The sequence below is a fragment of the Lissotriton helveticus genome, chromosome 4_1 (genome assembly GCF_964261635.1).
Source record: "Lissotriton helveticus chromosome 4_1, aLisHel1.1, whole genome shotgun sequence".
NCBI classification, from domain to species: domain Eukaryota; kingdom Metazoa; phylum Chordata; class Amphibia; order Caudata; family Salamandridae; genus Lissotriton; species Lissotriton helveticus.
Genome location: NC_136063.1, coordinates 1,585,100,657 through 1,585,117,811, shown reverse-complemented (window position 1 = coordinate 1,585,117,811; position 17,155 = coordinate 1,585,100,657). Strand labels below are relative to the sequence as shown.

The 17,155-nt window shown below is 48.4% G+C and overlaps 1 protein-coding gene and 1 long non-coding RNA gene across 2 annotated transcripts in view; one reads left to right on the top strand and one right to left on the bottom strand.

Moving 5' to 3' along the window:
* Positions 1–17,155, top strand: part of CDK13 (cyclin dependent kinase 13) — a 777,929-nt gene that overhangs the window by 87,552 nt on the left and 673,222 nt on the right. The gene's annotated exons all lie outside the window — the stretch shown is intronic.
* LOC144829258 (uncharacterized) overlaps positions 605–17,155 on the bottom strand; it is a 72,002-nt gene continuing 55,451 nt past the window's right edge. The window contains exons 2-3 of the long non-coding RNA XR_013610619.1: positions 10,181–10,240; positions 605–736 (exon numbers count right to left, since the gene is read on the bottom strand). This is a non-coding gene — a long non-coding RNA (uncharacterized LOC144829258). The remainder of the gene's footprint in view (positions 737–10,180; positions 10,241–17,155) is intronic.

The window sequence follows — 17,155 nt, the reverse complement described above, 5'->3', positions numbered from 1 at the left end:
CATACTCTTGTTTAATCTTTACATGTTCTATCCAAGCAACGCTCCCTTACTACAAAGTGGTGCAAAGCAGCACACAATGCTTTTTTCACAGACACAGGGGCATTTTTTCAGCGCAAATAACTTTGGCACTGGAATGTAAATAACCTTGAAAGAGTTTGTACTGATTTGTAACACTTTTCAACGTTTCAAAAGTTGTGAACTTTTCACTTCACAACCTCTTAGTAAACGTGCCTCTAAGTTTCGGCACAATGTACTCATCTGTAAAATTAGAAGAATTACCTGTGTTTTTTTTTATGAGCAATGTTATGATGGCAAGAATTTCTACTTTTATTCTCACTTTACCAGGGGGCTTCTTGGAAGGTGGGGGCCCTGGGTAATTGCCCATTTGCCCAAGTCTTAAAACATATGTGCCTCAGCCCAGTTATCAAACTCGCCCCTCTAGCCAGCAGCAAGGTGAACAAGAGTATCCTGCTAATCCACTCAGGACAGAAGCTTGTGTATCTCCGACCCTGGTGACAGAGGTTCTCCACAGGGCAGTTTGCCACGTAAACAATGGAGTTGTCAGTTAGTTGTGTTCACATAAGGAGTATCTTCCAGGCCACTGCTGCCCCTGTCTAGCACAAACAGCTCTCGAGGTGCTGATTCTGTCTGCTGCTGCCTCATGTTGCCAAAGTAAGATGCCAGTTGGCCAGTCTGCTTGGTGTGTTGGGTCCAGATATTTGATGGCATGCCTAGGCTGGAAGGAAATGCAGAAAAATCAGCCAAAGCTGGTATTTGGTTTTCTGTTTTCTCTAAAATTAAAGAACCACATATAACAAGAACGAATTCTAAACATGTACTTGGGCTGCCTAAATGATTCCTTAATATTAATACTAGAAGAGAACTAAGAAATGCCATTTTATAAAAGAATGCAAAGGAGTTTACATCAGGTTAAGTAGCCTGTCCCCATTCTTAAAGAATCTTAAAAAGTAAATAACTGGCTGGTTCTTTTTCCTGACCTAGGTAGCAATCCGTAGGATTCAGGCATGAAATCCCGGCATCCCCCCACTGGAGCACCCAGACCTTAGAATGCCTTCTGTGGTGCTGACTTTGCTTTCAGTACCCGGCTGTCATATTGCACCTAGGTTTCCATTGAGTTGCTCGTGCTGCCTAGGATTGAGCCTTGCATACATTAAATATGCTGTTTGGTGACATTCCCCACAGTGCTCTGCCACCTACAGTGCCGCAACCCAGTGGCAATGCCTGATTAAAAGTGGCTCTAAGTCGCTAAGAAAGAATCGACACCAAGTGTGATTAGAAGAGAGATGTTTGGCAATAGGTCTCAATAATAGGGAGAGTGTCTGATTGCTGCTGTAAAGAAGCAAAACAAGCAGTCTTTCTTGTATGCTGAATCCCAGTCAGTGATAATTGTAGACATTTTTATGTCGAAGCCTACCTGCTGTCTGGTATGCTACAGACATCTTGGGGACATTCAGAGAGCTTCTGTGGGAATGTATTCTCACCATGGCTTTTTGGCTGGTACCTCACATTTTCTGTCTTTCTATTTGCTGGCTTTATTTGTTTTTAGACTGTCCAGGGCGAGTTTGTCCCTCTCCAGGAGCAAAGCATTTTCACACCAACTCCTTTGTATTCTTCCACAAGCAATCCATCTGTAAACAGGCTTGTAAATTGTGTTCTTATCTTGCCATGTTTGCAGTGCATTTAAAGACCTAGCGAAATGTCAGGCTTTGTCCTCCGGGGAGCTTGGTGTTTTACTTTTCTTTCTCTGACTTCAAAGTGAAAGGATTTATGTTACAATCTTGCTCGATATTGGGGGTAGGAAAGTTATTTTTTTCTAGAACATAACCCCATTTAAATGAACTCCAAGTACTTCAGAATTAGGAAAGCACATATAAAGCACATTTTTTGTTAATTTTAAAGTATGTTGGAAATAAATACCTGAATATGATCAAAACAAACCAATACACTAGTGGATGCCAATTCCACATTTTATCATTTGTGTGCTGTAGAGTTTTATAAGTCAAACTGCACGTCTGTACATATGTAATGGTCATTTCAGTTGCAAATGTGTTATCTGTAATGGCATTGTGCTACCACACCATGCATTCTGCACTATATAAACCTCCACTCTAATCTGCACCTCTCCACCCAACAGCATTCTACCTTGCACCTCTCCACGTTACATCACTCTGTGCCACCACACTCTACTCCACTCTGCACCAATCCACGCCTCTGAACTCTGCAGCACTCCAGTCTAGCACACTCCACTGTACGCCACTCTGCAACACTGCACAGTATGCCACTTCACTCTATGCCAATGCACTTTAATCTGTAACACTCAACTCTATGCCCCTGCACTCTTCACCACTGTACGCCACTACACCCTACACCAATCCACTATACGCTCCTCTAATCCATTCTGCACCACTGCACTCTACAATACTCCACTCTACACCACTTCCTTCTACTCTGAAACAGTCTACTCTGCCTTTGCACTCTACTACACTGTAGTGTAGTCTTGCTGCTACACTCTACACCACTGAACTCCTCTCTATGCTACTCCACTCTGTGCCACTCTATTCTAAACTACTGCACTCTACGCCTCTCTACTCTGCATTACTGCACTCCCCTCTGCACCACTGTGCTCTACAATGCACCACTCTACACTCCACTGCATTCTGCGTCGCTGCATTTAGCTCCACTGAATTCTATGCAGCCTCACTTTGTACCACTGCACTCTACCCTACTCTACCCCACTTCACTGCACTCTACTCCACGTCACTCTACCCTGAAACAATCTATTCTACACCTCTGCACTCTACGCAACTGCACTCTACGTAACTGCACTCTACGCAAATGCAATCTATGCCACTCCACTCTATGCCACTCTAAACCATTTTAATCTGAAAGAAACAATTGGTTATAGATCTCCTACCTTAGAATTACTACCCCCTTTTGTACCGTTAGAATTACTCCCAGGCGTCAGATTGGATCTGCAAAGTTTTTCGTCAGCAGAACCCCTGCGTGTTGGAAGTTGGCGTCAGTTGAATCCTCATTCGTCGTTGGCGTTGTGCTCGCCAGCGCAGATCCGGAGAGAGCGGTACCTCCAGTCACTTTTTGACGGACTTTTTGCCGACTTTTGTCGACACCGTTTTCAAGTCTTCAACTCCTGGTGCATGTCAGGGATGCCCGGCTTCAAGGTATTGCGGTTCCTGTAGCCGACTGATGTCGGTGACGGATCCGCACCGCGTGTGCCTGTAGCGTGATAACAATCCCAAGTCGTGCTCCGTCTACCGGACCATGAATCCGAAGTCTTTGCAGGAGCGGTCCCGGAAGCTTCTTTAAGCCCGGCAGTCGGCTCTGCGCCGTTCGAGCTCCCGGTTGCGTAGGAGGTCGAGGGACTCGGGTCAGGTAAGTTGAAGCACAAGAAGAAGTGGAAGAATCATCGTCGCTCTTCGACTTCTCCCCGTCAGTCGGCCAAAGCGACAAGGGTGCCCCTCCCACGGCTCCGTGTGCGGAGCCCGAAGGGTTGACTCTGGGTTTCCCCTCCCTTCCTGGGACCCGGACCGACCCCTGCCCAGCTTCGCCAATTTTACGAAGCGATGCATGCCATCTTTGGGCAGCCTGACTCTGCAGGTGTCGAAGGCCCAGGCCCTCCGGCAGAGTCCGCAGGGCTTGAAGGTACTGCAGGGTCCCCTTGTATCCAGGCCTGGATCCTGATTGGCACCGGTCGACCTTATTACACCCCCCCGGCGCCGACTCCACCGGCACCATGTCCGCAGCCGACGCCGGTTGTGTCCCCAGCCGGCGTTGACCCCGGCCTCCATCCCAATGTAGACACGGAGCCGTACCGCAGAGGTGCTTCAACCGGCAGTGAGCTCTTCGGAGCCGCTGCTCCCGTTTAATGAAGCCCTCACCAACATCCTTTTGGGCACCTGGTCGAGGCCCAACACAGGGGCTCCTGTGGATAGGATGGTTGCCCAACACCACTGCCCGGCTCCGGGCCTTTACACCCACTCCGTGTGGGATATGGTAGCGCAAGTGTTGCCCCAGTGCCTGGTGGAGGCCCGGGCCATACTCTCCTTTGCGGTTGCCGAAGAGCGAGACGCAGCAAATTTTACCATCCGCTGTGGGCTGGATACCGCCGACTCACTAGGCTGGACGATTTCCACGTCTGTAGCCCTTCGACTCTATGCCTGGTTGAGGTTGACCGTTTTTTCAGAGGATATCTAATCCACTCTTTGATGGCCGTTGCCTATTTGGCGACAAGGCAGACAACGTTCTGGAGAGCTTTAAGGACTGTCTGGCTACGACAAAGTCCTTGGGCCTCTCCACCACACGCGCTTGGCAGTCTGCCTTTTGCGGCTAAGGAAGAGGTGCCCCGCCCCGTCCCGCCCAGAGCCATAGGCCAGTGCAAGCTGTTCAGACCCTGCGTGGCAGGGGAAGTGAGCACAATCGCTGTGGTTCTGGAGGCCAGTGGGCGGTCCAATCCACCACAGCCCCCTCTGCAGCAGCCTCCAAACAAACCTAGTCCGACCTTTCAGGGCCACCAAACGTCAGTGGGCGGCAGGATTCGTCATCACCTCCCCCACTGGGGCACCATCACGTCGGGCAGGTGGGTTTTGCAAATAGTCCGAAGGGGCTACTCCCTCCCTTTCCTGTCATGCCACCTCAGTACCATCACATGTCGGAGGATCATCTGGCCCTTCTCCAACAGTAAGTTTCAGCACTCTTGGCTAAGAGAGTCATTGAGCAAGTTCGTGTCCCAGAAGTAGGTCGTGGTTGCTATTCCCACTACTTTCTGGTGCCCAAGAAGGACAAAGGCCTGCGTCCGATCTTGGATCGCAGGAATGGCAACTGCTTCCTCCGTAAGGAGAAGTTCAAAATGTTGACGCTAGCTCAGGTCCTGTCTGCCCTCGACCCTGGAGACTGGATGGTAACGTTGGACTTGAGAACGCTTATTTTCACATCCTTGTCCTGCCGGCCCACCGACGTTACCTGCGGTTCATGGTAGGCCACAAGCACTTTCAGTTTACAGTGCTCCCCTTTGGCCTTACCAGCGCCCCTCGGTGTTCATGAAAGTGATGGCGGTGGTGGCAGCTCATCTGCGCAGATCAGGGGTTCCAGTCTTCCCCCATCTCCACGACTGGCTGTTGAAGGCGGGTTCGCCCCAGGCAGTTGTCTCCCACCTCCAGACTACGGCCGACACCCTGCATTCGCTGGGGTTCTCCACCAACTTGCCAAAGTCACACCTGACTCCCTCTCAGAAGCTCCTCTTCATCGTAGCGGTTCTGGACACAACACAGTTTTGGGTCTATCCTTCTGAACAGCGAGGCCTGGATATTCGGGCTATGATTCCGATCTTTCAGCCTCTATCCCGGGTTTCGGTCAGGATGACCCTCTTTATTTATTTATTTTTACAACTTATAAAGCGCGAGCAAATGCCCGTAGGCGTCTTGGCGCTATGATTTCCTACAACAATTTAAGGACCTGCAGGTTGACACTGGGTTATTAAGTTATTGATTAAACAACCATGTCTTCAACATTTTCCTAAACTGCAAAAGGCTGGGGCTAGTTCTGATATTAATAGGCAAGGTATTCCATATTTTGGCTGCGGAGACCACAAAACGTCTGTCTCCCCAGGACACCGTTCTGGTGCGGGGAACCACAAGTTGGTGGTTAACTCCCGATCTTAGCGGTCTCCTGGGGCAGTATGGAATTAGTTGGTCTTTCAAAAACTGGGGGCCTTGATTGTGGAGTGCTTTGAAAGTAAGGCACATGGTCTTGAATTTAGTACGATTTTTGATAGTGAGCCAGTGGTACTCCCTGATAATTTTACTGATGGACGCAAATTTGGGAGTTCCCGACAGGAGCCTCGCTGCGGCATTCTGTACGGTTTGTAATTTAGCAGTCACTCGTGCTTGAGCATTGATAAACAGCCCATTACAATAATCCAGTGATGCAAGCACCAAAGTACTTACCACTGTTTTTGCTGCACTTTTTGGAAGAAATGGCATGATTTTCCTAATTATTCTTAGTTTTTGAAATGCCTTTGCTGCAGTTTGATTTGCATGAGACGCAAAGTTAAGCTTGTCGTCAAAGACAACCCCCAAATTTCTCACCCTGGATACTGGGGAAGGGGGCGTGCCAAAGGACATTGGCCACCAAACGGATGACCATTCCGGAACAAGATTCCCGAAAATGATAACCTCCGTTTTTTCTGAGTTTAATTTAAGACAATTACTTGTCATCCAGTCTGATTGCAAGCATGCCTTGTTGGAATCTGGCTGCGACCTCAACCCCATTGTTCTTAACTGCGAGCACAAGCTGGGTGTCATCTGCATAGGAGGTCAGGGTCATCTGATGTTCTTTGATGACCCTGGCCAAGTCCGACACATAGATGTTAAAAAGTGTCGGACTTAGCGACGATCCCTGCGGCACCCCACACGGTAGCATCAGGTTAGGTGACTTATAAGAACCTAAAGCTACTGCCTGTGCTCTACCTGAGAGAAAGGAGGCAATCGGGTCCCTGGCTTTAGATTGAATGCCTAGGTTTCCGACACGGTCGATCAAGATGGAGTGATCGACCGTGTCGAAGGCCGCTGAGAGGTCAAGCAAAATAAGTATTGCTGTCCCCCCTTGATCTTTGATGACCCTGATCTTGATGGCCTCCTGCATCCTGCTGGTGGACCATGCCCGGTGGCATATGCAGGCCTGCAGTAGGACCTTAAGATCCAGTGGGCAAGGGGGCTGACACCAGAAGTTGGCGCACTAGCGTACATCACACAAGGGGCTTCTGGTATACCTTCCGGCTGAGGATGGGTGTAACACCTTATGCCCGTAATCACCCTCGGGAACAACTATTAATCGTCCTCCATTGTTCAGCGGAGCCGTGGGGAGGCCAGACACTGCGGGGCAGTGTCCCAGGAGTAATTGCTACTACATGCACCCCTCCCACCTGTAACAGGCTCATGTGGGCATTTTCTCATTTACGATCAAATAACGGTGTCAGATACCTATTTAGGTATTGTATAAAGTGCAGTGAAAATTCACATGCGCTTCACATAACCATTATTTGCAATAACACATATTGCAGATAAGTTTAGCAAATCACGCACCACGTTAGTAAGTGAGTGTCGGAGGGATCCTTTTGGTCCTGAAGAAGAAGCCAGGGGAGGGCTTCGAAACATGTTGACAGACATAGGAGGCACGGCTCATTGAGGCAACATACCTCCTTCCTCATATTTTAATAATACCAGCTCAAAGGTATATTAAAGTTTTTTTTGACCAACGGTCCATTTACTCCTGACCCTTCCACTCACACTCCTACACGACTCATAATCGTCTCACAACAACAGTGTTCCTGCGTAGTCGTAGGTCGTAGCACGCCCCGTCCCGTAGAGGGGCAGGAATACCCCTATGATGAAGCATGACACCAAGGGCCCTTTTGGTGCGTGATTGGTATTTAAACAAACTGTGTGTTTTTCCCACCATTGTAGGAAAGAAGTCTAATCTGGGAGGACATGGTTTTTACATTTATCTGAGGGTGGATCTTTTTGTTCTGTAGTTCCAGTGGGCACAACATCAGGGGAACCTGTCCGATTCTGTCCAGATCTCGGAGGGCACTGCACACCAATTGCAGTGTTGGCTAACAATCCAGGATTGGGTCGACGGCAGATCCCTCTCCTTTCCCGAAACAGAATTCACAGTGGTGACAATGCATCACTTCTGGGATGGGACGGCCACATGGGGGAGGCGGAGATCAGAGACCTCTGGTCTCCTGCGGAGTCCGGGCTCCACATCAACCTTCTGGAGCTTTAGGAGATTCGTCTTGCACTCAAAGACGAAGAGAAGTGCAGGTGTTCACTGACAGCACCACCGCCATTTGGTACTGCAAAAAACAAGGAGGGGTGGGGTCGTGGACACTATGTCGCTACACCACTGGACATGGCTGGAACATCAGGGCATATCCCTGGTAGTTCAACACCTGGCAGGTTTGCTTGATGGATCACAAATGGCGTTTTCACTCGGAAGTGGTGCAAGATCTCTTTTAACAGCGGGGAGAGCCTTGGTTAGATCTTTGTGTCATCGAAGAGAACACGCAATGTAATTAATTCAGCGTTCCAATTCGCCACTCGCTAGGCAACACTTTTCGTCACAAGTAGAGTTGCGGTCTTCTAAATGCCTACCTGCCTTTACCACTTCTGCCTAGACTGCTAAAGAAGGTCAAGCGCGACCGGGCCCAAGTCTTTCTTGTGGCTCCGGATTGGGCACGAAGAGTCTGTTATCCCGAGCTGCTACACATGGCCATCCGTCCTACGATCCGACTGCCTCTCCGGGAGGATCTTCTGTCGCAGATGCAGGGGACGGTCCTCCACCCAAACCTGTCCAGCTTCCACCTCCTTGTGTGGAGATTGAGCGGCGGCAGTTGATGTCGTTTGACCAGCCTCCTGAAGTCTGTGATTTTATCTTGGCAGCCAGGCGTCCCTCCACTAAGATGGTATACGCCTGCAGATGGAACAAATTCGTGGCATGGTGCACAGCAAAGGCTGTGGATCCCCTTTCTGAGGTCCTCTTGTTCCTCCTTTCTTTTGCCCAGCAGGGCTCTGCTCTGGACACTCTTAAGGGCTACCTCTCGGCCATTTCAGCCTTTCTTAGTCTTCCTGATTAGCCTTCTCTTTTCAAGTACCCTGTTGTAAATCGCTTCCGCAAAGGCATTGCTTATCTTTTTCCTCCTGTTACCTTCGTAATGCCTCAGTGGAACTTGAGCTTGATTCTTACAATATCTTATGTGTGCTCCCTTTGAGCCGCTACATAACTGTCCTCTCAGGCTTCTAACTTTAAAAACTGCCTTTCTAGTGGCCATCACCTCTGCGCGCAGGGTAAGTGAGCTCCAAGCACTTTCTTCTAAGCCTCCTTTTCTGACTGTTCACCCGGACAAGGTTGTCCTACGAACTCGTCATTCCTTCCTTCCCAAAGTGGTTACTCCTTTCCATATTGGACAAACCATCACTTTGCCCACCTTCTTTATGCCTCTGCATCGTTCCAAATAAGAAGAGAGGCTCCACCATCTGGATCCAAAGCGTGCGCTTTCCTTTTGCTTGGATTGCACAAAACAACTCCGGGTGGATGACCAGCTCTTTGTAGGGTACTTGTGCGAAAAAAAAGTTTGGACCACGCACAAACGGACCATTTCTAGATGGGTTGTTTTGTGCATTAAAACTTGTTATTCCTTGGCAAAGAAGGATCCTCCTGTGGGGTTGCGCACCCATTCCACCAGGGCGATGGCAGCTACCACCGCTTTGGGACATGGAGTCCCCCTTAATCTATCAGGCATCTACTTGGGCATCGCTGCACACGTTCACTAGACACTACTGCCTGGATAGCCAAGTCCGAAGAGACGGCTTCTTTGGCTGTTCTGTTCTCCAGGACTCCTGGTGTGAAATTAGTTTGCAGACCCACCTCAGGGGTTGGTATTGCTGGGATATCTATTCTAAGGTAAGGAATCTATAACTAACAGTTTCTTTCTGATGAACAAGTTACTTACCTTCAGTAACGATATATCTGTAAGAAACATAGGTTAGGTCTAGATTCCTTACCGCCCCATCCATTCTCCCAATTCTGGGAACTGACTTCTAGGGTTAAGGACTTCATTTCAGAGCCCTAGTTTTGTGCACCAGTGGTCAGTGTCTTGCATGGCTCTGCAGTTCTGGCGTGGAAAGTCGTGTACAGAACTGATTTCAGCACGCGAGGGTGGCGTCTATGTAGCTACTACAATGTCATTCCGGCGACCACAACGACTAACGCAGAGTGGACCGACGCCACCGTCTGACGCACAGGGGTACTGCTGTCGAAAAACTTTCCGGATCTAGTCTGAAGCCAGGTAAGGAATCAAAATTTGCCTAGCATAGTAACGGTAAGTTTCAATTCTATTAAGGACATGGAGGCGAGGATTATGCTATTCTTACTTCACTTTATTCATTCCATAAAACCACAGCAGCCAGAAAAAACACAAAAACTTGATCTTTCTCAACAACCAGGAAAAACGATCATTTATGCAAAAACTAACACAAGTCCACGTTATGAAACTTCAAATCCCATCAGGCCATAGAAGACTGCTACATCCTTAGTCCTACAACAGTGTCCATGCAGTGTAGATAGCCCCTCCATCTTGTCTCACCCTCTTTCTTCGCGCGAGTCACGGCAAAAAGTCACTGATCCTGTTTTGAACCGTCATTTCCTGAAACATAAAGAGACGGGTGAAACCACTCAGTAGAGTGAGGAATATGAAACACAAGCCATCACTTAATACGGCATTTACAACATTTAACCTACTAAGAAAATATTTGCAAAAAACCTAATTACTTACACACTTACGGGAGGGTTCGCACTGTGACGTACATCGGGAGGGATAATCCTCGCCTCCGTGTCCTTAATAGAATTGAAACTTACCGTTACTATGCTAAGCAAATTTCGATTCTATGTCAGGACCGAGGCTCCGATTATGTTAGTTCAAAGCTTACTTACCACTAACTGAGCCATGTCCACTACCGGTTTGAAATAAAACCGCTTAAAAGTGGAATCTGATGACCAATCTGCAGCGCGCATGAGATCCTCTAAACAGGCTCCCACGGAAAAACCTTTGAAAGCTATCGCACCCCTGGCTGAATGAGCTCCGTACTGCTTCGTATCAATCCCTGCTTCTTGCATGATCCACCGCACACACCTGTCTATGGTGGGAGAGGGGACCGCTTTGTGGGGTTTCCTTAAAGTAGTTGTTCACCCGGAGGGCAAAATTCAAGTGTCATATCCTCATATACTTTTAAGCAATTCACCACACACAGTTTTGGCACGTCAGTAAAAGCTGGGTATGAGATCATTCTAGATGATGATTTAGTACGACAACCTATTGTAAATGTAACCCCTTCCGGGGAGAAAACCCTGGCAGAGATGTCCAATGCCCGAACATCCGACACTCTGCGGAAGGAAACAAGGCAAAGTAGCATTGCAAGCTTGGCAGAAATTTCCTTCAATGAAAGGTATTTATTGGGTTGCCAAGAAGGAAGAGATTCAGCACCAGATTGACGTCCCACAGGACAGAATAACGTGGCTCCGGAGGCAACGAAAGGCGGATACCCCTAAGGACCATGCAAACAAAAGGGTGTTCCCCGATCTGGGTGCCCTCAATTGGGCAGTGGGCCGCTGAAATTGCGGATCATATTGCATTAATATACCAGTATGCCAGGCCATCAGTTGGCAACTCTGCCAAAAAATTCAAGACCAGTACGACGCCTGCGACCATGGGATCCAAATCACGTAGAAGACCCCAAAGCATCCATTTAGTCCAGGCTGATCAATAGCGCTTTGAGGTACTGTCTGTCCAGGCCTTGGACTGGAGCATCTCAGCCGATCCTGAAAGGTGACCAGCAACACCTGAAAGCCGCCATGCCATGAGGTGGAGAGACCCCTTGGTGACAAGGTGGTGACATTCCCCGTTCGGAATCAGGAGGAGGTGAGGAAACAGGGGGAGTAGGATTGGAAAATGTCAGGAAAGTTCCAGAAGAACTTGAAACCAAACTTGGGACCGCCAATACGGGGTCACCACTACAACCTCCACTCTCTGTCGCCAGATCTGGGCCGCCGTCTGCACCACCATCGAGAATGGGGGAAAAGCGTTACTCGTCTCCTGACTCCAGCCTTGAAGGAAGGCATCCGTTGCCTCCGCGAGATGGTCTGGCCTCCAGCTGAAAAAACTTGGGAGTTGGTGGTCCAGACGCCAGGCGAACAGATCCACTGTAAACGGCACCCATAGATCGTCCAACCACTGGAAGGTCTGTGCGTCCAATTTCCACAGGCTGGAATCCCTCAGATGCCTGGAGTGCTAGTCCGCCACTTGGTTGGCCTGACCCGGCAGATACTCCGCCGATACAGACCTGTGATGGCTCAGGCAGTAGTCCCAAAACTCCTTCGCCAAGTTTGCTAGGGCAGGGGAGCGAGGGCCTCCCAAATGATAGAGGTAGCGAACTGCCGAAACTTTTTTCATTTCTAACAGGACACAAGAGGTGACTCTGTCCCTTGTCCAGCATCGGACTGCGAACGACCCTGCCAGAAGTTCTAAGTAGTTGATGTGTAACTGCTGCTCTTCCGATGATCAGACGCCTCCGGTGGAGAATTCCCTGCAACGGGTGCCCCATCCAGACCTGCTTGCGTCTGATTCGATGACCAGGCCCGGTCATTCCACACCTCCATGTGGGTGAGCCACCAAGACCTCTCCTCTTTCACTTCCTCTGAGAGGGGCATCGATTGATCATACGATAAACCTCTTCTGAGGTGGTACGCCTTTAGGCGTTGTAGGGCTCGAAAATAAAGGGGTCTGGAGAAGATTGCCTGGATGGACGAGACGAGAAGGCCCACTACCTGGGCAATCTGCCGGAGCGAGGTTTGGGTCTTCGTGATGGTCTGTTTTAGCACATGTCGAATCTTGGCCATTTTCTGGGATGGTAGACTCAAGGAGGAACGGACTGAATCCACCACGAACCCAAGGAACACTTTCCTCTGGGTTGGGGAGAGAACTCACCTGTCCCCGTTGATGACAAATCTGAATCCTTGTAGAAGGGAGACTGTCTGCCGCAGTGGCAGAGTTAGCTTTTTGGGGCATTGTGCCATCAGTAAGATGTCATCCAGATAGAAAATCATCGAATACCCTGGCTCCTCAGGAGCATCACCGCTGGGTGAAGCACCTTGGTGAAACACCAAGGTGCAGACGAAAGACCGAACGGAAGGGCGGTAAACTTGTAGACCTGACCCTGCCAGCAAAATTGGAGGAACCGCTGATGTGGAGGGTGAATGGGAATTACTAGATAGGCATCTTTTAAGTCCAGTCGGACCATCCAATCGCCCGGTAGGAGTATGTCTTGGAGGAGATGGATCCCCTCCATCTTGAAGAGTTGATACACAAGCCACCCGTTGAATTATTTGAAGTTTATTACCGGTCGTTTCCCCCCATCGGTTTTTTCCACCAGTAAAATGTTGCCGAGTAACCCGTTGGGGTACAGAGCGTCCGACAAATGGCTCCTTTGCGTAGCAATTCGGCCACTTCGTCGTCGACCAGCTGCGCATCCGCTACTGAGAAGGTGATGGGGCGCGGGTAACTGGTTTGACTGGGAAAGATCTTCGAGGCGGGGGGACTTTCCCCAGGTGTTGGGGTAATGGCAGGGACCGGGGTCCACAGGTGGGCTTGCGCTAGTTTTGCGCACTCTACAATGATGCGATTAGTAAGACACTCTTCCATAGGGCCGACGACCTCATTAACGCATCTGTAAATGGAGCCGTCCACTGCGCCGGAAAAATTATCATCTAAAGGAAGGGACTGTTGTACTTCCTCCTCCTCATAATACTCTCCCTGGTCCATGGCAGGAACTGTGAATCACCCCCTAACAAAGAAAGGGAATCAAGGGCCACTGAGGGGCAGGTGGGTAACCCAATAGTTGTGACCAGTCTGCTGTGACAGACCAAAATATGGGCAGGACAGAGGTCTGCAGGGTTTACATGCGGTTCAAAGAAGCGCTAATCATGGTGGCACCAGCCTCCAGTGCACGCTGTCCCTCTCTACAGACCGGGACCAGGCTCGCCACCCAGCGCGCACTCAGAAATGGCCTGTAAGGCCTGTCAGTATAAACTGTTCCCAACGTACCCGCAGGCAATTAAAGCGGCAAGGCTGCGATACGGAGCCCCAGCGGGGTGTACAACTAATAAAAATGGGCCAATACTACCCCGTAGATCATCAAGGTGTGCCAGCAGAGGGGACAAGGCTCGTGGTCCAAGCTCCCCCTAGCGGTGAAAAAACGCTGCGTCAAGTTGAGAGCGGCCGAAGGGTATCAGTGGGGGTGATACGAATCACCAACAACACAACAATATACAAGAACACAATACCCCGGAACCCGAAAACGGAAGAAAACCGCTCAGGTCCCAGATATACAGAATATACAATCCTTTTGTAGAGAAAACCAAGAGGAGTACTTAACTGGCTGTGAAGCAGCGAAGAAAGAGGAGGGTCAGACAAGATGGACGGGCTATCTACACTGCATGGACACTGTGGTAGAACTAAGGATGTAGCAGTCCTCTATGGCCTGATGGGATTTGAAGTTTCATAACATGGACTTGTGTACGTTTTTGCACAAATGATCGTTTTTCCTGGTTGTTCGGAAAAGATCAAGATATTGCATTTTTTCTGGATGCTGTGGTTTTATGGAATGAATAAAGCGAAGTAAGAGTAGCATAATTGGAGCCTCCGGTCCTGACGTAGAATCTATAACTAACCTATGTTTCTTACAGATATATCGTTACTGAAGGGAAGTAACTTGTTCCTCTTCGACACTGCACTCTACAACACTCTACAACACTGCCTGCACTCTCCTCTACTGAACTCTACGCCACTCTACTCTTCACTAATGCTCTCTACACTACTCTACTGTGCATCACTGCACTCTGAAGCACTCCGCTCTACACGACTGCACTCTCCACCACTGAGTGTTTGGAATTAAATAATGCGAAAGGGCGAAAAGTGTTCTGGTGTTGTGACCTGTTGACCTTGAGGGTATAAACACTGACTGATCCGGCAATATTAGTGGCTGTAATCTGGTAGCTAGAATTTTAGCTAATATTTTTGTGTCTACGTTAATTAGTGATAAGGGTCAATATGAGTCACACTATTCTGGGTCTTTGTTTGGTTTTAGGAGGGCAATCAACATGGCTTCTCTCAACGTGGGAGGTAATAATAGCTTGTCATGGGCATCACCATACATCGCAACCAAATGGGGCGCTAACTGATCAACAAAAGATTTATAAAATTCACAGGTGAACCTATCTGGGCCTGGTGCTTTACCATTGGGAAGCGTATTAATGATTTCTGTTACCTCCTCCACTGTTATTGGTTGAGACAGATATTCTCTTTGTGTTGGTTTCAGAGGGTGAGGCAGTGGGCTGTGATGTGTATAATGCACCATACGTTTTCATAAACTCCTGCAATATCCCTTGTGCATCATTATGTAGTTCTCCATTTGTATCACTGATAGCTAGGACTGTCTGTGGCGCACGTCCCGCACAGATTTTAGATGTCAATACTTTACCGGGTCTACCTCCTTCACTGTAGGATCTGAATTTGTCGTTTAGCTATATATTCGAGTTCATCTTCCGCATATGACTGGTGATCCGACAATACAACCCTTATGTCACCTAATAATTTAGCATTTTGTGTGCTCTCGTACTCACGTTCTAACAGTTTTAGTTTGTCTTCCCATAGACTAAGTTGCCTACGTATGTCCTTCAAAATGCCCGCGTTGGTGCTTATGCAGACTCCCCTAATTGTAGCTTTAAAAGCTTCCCAAAGGAGGCTAGGATCTTCAGTGGTTGGTTCATTTAACTCAAAGTATTCTGTTATAGCCTGACTAATGGTATCAGTATAAACTGAATCTAGCAACGCTTTCGCATTAAATCTCCAACTATAGGGGGCGGTGTATAATGTGGTATATTCACGGAAAGTAATACTGGATTATGATCTGATAATGTTCTAGGTAAGTGATTTATAGACCGCGTCCACAACACCGCGTCGTCAGTTCCCACCCAGTAGTCTATACGAGACCAACTATTATGTGCCGCTGATGAATGCTTGGCCTCCATACGCCCTGGGTTCCCGGTTCTCCAAATGTCATTAAGGTGCATCTCGGTCATTGCACTTAAAATTTTTGCATAGATACTATAGAACACCAACTACTCTACACCGCATGAACCTCCGAGATGACGCTAGATGCTGGAGGTGTGGGTATGAACCTGCTAGTTTTATACACATGGCGTGGAACTGCTCTACGTTGCAGGGTTTCTGGAGTGCGATTTTTGAAGCCATAAATCAGATTCTGGACAGACAGATATCCCCACCCCACACCACGGTCTGTTAGGCCTTGTATGTGATACTGTACCCTCGGTGAGGAAGCTACATGCGATCCTGCTGTTATATGCTAAAAGACAGATTGCTTTATGCTGGGGGCGGAAAGCAGCTCCTAGATTCCAGGCGTGGCTGGCGGACGTGACTTATGGTCAGACACAGCTGGCCACGTTTTGGGAACTGATGCCAGCTGCCTCTAAACCCAGGGACATTTGGGAGCCGTTTCTGTCTTGGGCACGGACGAGGGTGGACCCCCTTGATACAGCTGACTCTTCGGTGGTAAATGAATGATGCCTGCATGCCTGCATGGTTTTTCTTCCTACTGTAACCTTACCTTGAGCTAGCAATTCTCAAAGGCACGTCATACTAGTAGACATATGGTGCCTCAACTACTTTTGGCATCTAGCCGGTTTATTGGGATGTATATTATGCCATGCCCCACTGTGAATGACCTGAACTGCATTTGCAATTCCTTTTCTTCTTCTTTTTCATTGTATTATATTGGCATGTTGGATATGCATGTGGATCTGACCGGTCCTTGTTCTTGGTTTTTACGTATGTTTTGTTCCGCAATTGACTTGTAGAAACGTGAGAATATATATTGCTGATATAAGTTTTGTACCAATGTATAAGCTGGATTGACTGAAAATCTCAATAAAGACAATAAAAAAAAAAAGGTGCATCTCAGTCATGTCTTTGAGTTTACCCATTGCCCTTCGGTGCGGTTCTGTTGACGTGCCCGATTTCTCAAGATGCTCATCCAGAGCAATATTAAAATCTCCCCCCCCCCTGTAAAGTCCTGTCTGATAGATCATTGTTTTTGCGCCAGATCGCATGATAGAGATCAGGGTTGTCAATATTTGGGCCATATGTATTCATTAATGCTAACCACTGCCCTCTGAGTCTCCCTGTAATAATGAAGTATCTCCCCAGGTCATCAACGATAGTAGTTTCTACACTGAATTGCATCCCTTTTTTGATTAGGATAAGAACCACTCTGGAGTAGGAGGAGTATGTCTAACTATGTATTGTCTCCGCCCATTTACGCCCGATTTGACTGTTAGAGTGAGGTGCAAGGTGTGTTTCCTGTAGAAGGGCAATGTCAATATGAAGCCTGTCGAAGTATACAAAGATTTTTCAGATTTCTTTCGGGTTGTTAAGCCCCCTGACGTTCCAAGTGATCAAGTTCTAATGCGCTGGTTGCAAGTTCTAATG